Source organism: Phoca vitulina, unplaced genomic scaffold, assembly GCF_004348235.1.
Source record: "Phoca vitulina isolate PV1807 unplaced genomic scaffold, GSC_HSeal_1.0 scaffold3, whole genome shotgun sequence".
Taxonomy (NCBI): Eukaryota; Metazoa; Chordata; class Mammalia; order Carnivora; family Phocidae; genus Phoca; species Phoca vitulina.
Window position 1 is genome coordinate 37,359,894 of NW_022589706.1, and position 4,533 is coordinate 37,364,426.

Below are 4,533 nucleotides of genomic sequence, written 5' to 3' on the forward strand. Positions count from 1 at the left end.
ACCTATCCTTCTGTTCCTTGTCTCTCCATCCAGCCTTAGTCCAAGGCTTCCATCCTTAAGACCAACACATCGTTCAACCAGGCTGCTGAAGCTTTGGCCATCACATCTAGATTTCAGGCAGGAAGAAGGAGGAAGAGTACGCAGAACAGAGTGGTGTGCTTGTTGAGTCAGCTCGCTTGGGAGCTTCATAGAGGGTACACCTCGTGCTGACATCTCATTGGCCAGAACCTGGTAACTCGTAGCTGCAAGGGAAGCTAGGAAAAACAGGTGTGTGTGCACATGTATGTGTGTTTAATCTGGGCACGCTGCTACATTGAATAAAATGAAAGGTCACTTAGTAAGAAGGAGGGAGAGAAGAGATATTGGGTGGGCAACCAGGGCTCCCTACCAGGGGGGCCTTATGAGTCACGCATGTCTTAGCACTCATGGGGCAAGTGCACTGAACCCTGTCAGCTCCTCTGACTTGTAATAAGAAGAAAAGTAGCTAACATTTGCTGAGTGCCCACCATGCGCAGACGCTGAACTTGGTTCATTCCAGGTTCATTTCACCATACAACAACGTTCTGAGGTTCATACTATTATAGGATTCTTATTTATGGATGAGAAAACTAAGGCCCAGGAAGGTCAAGTAATTTGCCAAGTGTCACATGGCTAGAAAGTGGCAGAGCCAGGATTTGAATCAGACATGCCTGTCTGTAGGCCAGGCTCCAGGATGGCTATCCCACATGGCCAGGCTGCTTTGAGATCTTGAAGATGCTCAAAGGGAGGATTTAGGTTAATCTGTCATATAGTGACTATGTGAGCATGGCAGCAAGGCTTCCTTGTCTTTTTGCTACGTTAACTACATGTACAGTACTAAGTTAGCAAATCTGTTATATTTTACTATTCCTTTAAAAACATTTTCTTAATCCTCCCACCTTCTACTTAGTTCACAGCTTCATATATATATATATATATATATATATATATATATATATATAGCCTCATATACATGTGCAGCAAGTAGATTCACCCAGGCATGGCTATCACCCAGCGCATGAAAGTTCTGCTCCTTCCCTGTCCCTGAACATAGTGTCCACTTCCATGCCTTTGTACCCACCAGTTCTTTCTTCTGGAATGTTCTCCCTTCTCTCTGCTGATCCCAAATTTAAGCTGCTGCCCCTAAGACCCAGATCAAGTGTCCTCTCACCATGATGCCTTCCTTCTCAGACTGCCCTTGCTGGCAGCTCTCTCCCCTCCCCTTTCCTCTCCCTTTCTCTCTCCCTACCCCTAAGTTCTCTAGGCCTTGAGTTTTCTCATGTTTGTGTCTTTGGGGCCTACCTTAAGCTGTCTGTATTTTTGGCTATATGTGTTTTGAAGCCCAGGGGTGCATCACATACTTGCTATGTTCCCTGGGTCCCCCCAACACCCCGATCCCTTCATGCCTCACCCCTCTCCCTAGCCCATAATGCAGTCACAGTGCCTTACAGCACTGGCTCAGTGAGTTAGGTCTCAGTGAAGGGCTCTCATACACGTGTCGAATGGCCATGTTCATGTTACAACCCTGTTTATGTAGCCAAGATACAGAGCATAAGGGAACGGAAGTGGTCACACCGAGCTGGAGCAGGTGCAACGTATCCTGATGGGGTTCCTCCTTTGCTCCTGGGTGCCTTTACAATGCACAGCTGCCAGCTGCACTCTGAGGATGGAACTCTGCCAGAGTTGAGGAAACAGCCCAGGCCTCACTCAACCACTGTCCTTTTAGCCTCAGGCTCATCCCACCCCAGGAAGAACTTACACTAACAATCCGCGTACTTACATTTATGGAACTGTTTACAAGCATCAAGCTCTCCGGGATCTGACCTATACTCAGCAGCAGTGAGACCACATCCTCGTCTGCAGGGAGAAGATAGGATCAGTGCCCAGTAGACCCCAGACAACATCTCTGCCTCCAGCTCCCCAGCATTCCTGAGAGCCCATTTTCTTGAACTTGCCTATGTGGCCAACATTTCTGCATCTCATTATCTATCGCCTAGGACAAGAACTCCATCCCAGGGGAGCTCAGGATGCCTTAGGAAGGATATGAGGCCAGTGGTAGAGCAAGGCCACATACAGCGTGCTCCCCTGGCTCTTCCAACGTTGCCTGGGAGAGGCGAGGCTTTATGCCCATGGTGGGCTTGCTGCATCTCCCTCCCTTCGCTTTCTGCCCTGGGCTGCTCCAACCAGCATGGGGAAGAACAGGCCCTTCGTTGTGTGCCCTTTGTGAACTCATAGGATCGGCACCCCCCAATTCACAGTGGCATCAGCTCCATCGTGAGTGCCTGCATTTAACAGACTGCAAACCCCAAATCCTGCTTCGTTCAATCTTGTCAAGGATGAGATGGAGAGCTGATGTGAAACTGAAATATTCCCGGAGATATTTGCTATTTGCTTATACTCCAAATGTTCCTGGTGAGTCAGCTAGAACAAGCAGCTAAATAATACTGCCACAAGACTGAGCGCCATGAATTCAAGGCATACTCGTGTTCCATAATGGGATGAGCCCCTGGTATGTGGGTCAATGACTGTGTCCTGGACACAGTAGTGCCTCAGGCATGCTTCTAGGTTCTGGGCCTCAGGAGAGTCTTAGCCTACCCCTTCTTACTCGGATGCCCCCTCTGCGCCACACGCCATTACCAGCTCTTGTAGATTATTCCTTTGCAGGATCCACCCCTGTCTTCCCATCCCCATCATGCCCACCGCTCCAGGTGAAGCATTTATCTGCTCACACTTGGATGGGTGAGGAGTCCGAAGCAATACTGCACTTTGTCTTCATTCTACCTTAACGTCCCCACGTACTGACACCTTCCCCCTGCTCTGCTCCCATCTTCTCATCTACCTCTTTGCTCTGCCCAATCTCTCTTCTCTCTCTCTCTCTCTCTCTCTCTCAGGGAATAAATTACATAAAATGCACAGTTCTTCCATGCAGAGTGCAATAAGTTTTTACACAGGTATACAACTGTGCTATCACCCCCCAGTCAGGATGTGGAACATTTCCAGCCACTGCCCGCCCCCCCCAGCAGGCTGCTTCGTGGTCCTTGGCAGCTAGTACCCTCCTCACTGGTAACCACTATTCTGACCGCCTTCACCACAGATTAGTTATACCTCATTTTGAAGTTCACATAGATGCAACAATAGGAACTCTTTTGGGTCTGCAGTAGTTCAGTTTCCCTCAGCATTGTGTCTGTGAGGTTCATCCACATTTTTCCTAAAATACGAGTTTTCCACTTTTGCCTTGCTGGGTAGCATCCCGTTGTGTGAGTGCATCTGCCACAGTGTGATGACCCACTCCCCTGTGGGTGGACAGCTGAGCCCCCCCTTTGGGTCTGTGACAAATAAAGCCACTGTGGACGCTCCTGTCGGCGTCTTCTAGGGCTCTTCCTGCCATCCCCCTGTCAGCTCTCCACTCAGGTCTCCCCCTCCCTCTGCCCTTGCTTCTCCCCCTTGGCCTACACCCATGGCCACAACTCTCCTGAGAGAAAAGAAAAGAAACAGACAGTTTTAAGAAACCTTCCAACCAGAGTCCGGCTCTTCACCACTTCCCTCTCCTTCCTCTGCTCCTCAGGTCTCCTCCGGGAAGCTCAAGGAGCTCTGGGATCTCCACTCCCGGCAGCGCCTGTTCTAGGCCTGACATGGCCTGGCCTGACTGCCTCCTCCCTCTCAGACCCTCTCCGGGCCCCCTTCCCTCATGCTCACTAGGCAGGCGTGTCTCCTCCCCCGGAACTGGTGTTCAAGCGGCCCCTAGGATGCTCTGTCCTCCCATCTGTCCGTCTGCAGACCCACCCCTGCCTCCCCAGCTGACTGCTAATAGCGCTAATATTACCTCCTCCATCGCCTCAGCTGGAAGTAATCCCCCACCCCTCCCTCCGAGCCGCTGCTGCTGGTCACTGGAGCTGCTCTCGGGCAGTAACCGCTGTCTGTCCGCCTCACGTTATTGTTGCTTAGAAGTTCATCCCATCAGGTGCCTGGGCTGGGAGTGTCTGGGTGTAGGATCTGTGCCCGAGTCACCTCTGATTTGTCCCACCACCCAGCACTGTGGCTGGCACTGATAAGGCTTGTAATTAAATGAACAATATTATCCACTTATTACTTACTATGAATAAAATCCTAAGTGATTTATTATTAAATCACTTCCTAACTCTACTTGTATTATGAAGATTCTACCTCTGAAACACATCTGAAAAGTTTAAAGCTTTTATTTTATTTATTTTTTTTTTTTTTAAAGATTTTATTTATTTGTCAGAGAGAGAGCACAAGCAGGGGGAGCAGCAGAGGCAGAGGGAGAAGCAGGCTCTCCGCTGAGCAGGGAGCCCAACGTGGGACTCGATCCCAGGACCCTGGGATCATGACCTGAGCCGAAGGCAGCCGCTTAATGACTGAGCCACTCAGGCGTCCCTAAAGCTTTTAAACATTAAAGAACAAGATGGGGAAGCCCATTTTGTGTGTGTGCGTGTGTGTGTGTGTGTGTGTGTGTGTGTGTGTGTGTGGTTGTCAGAATTGTCAGGTTAGGGTGGC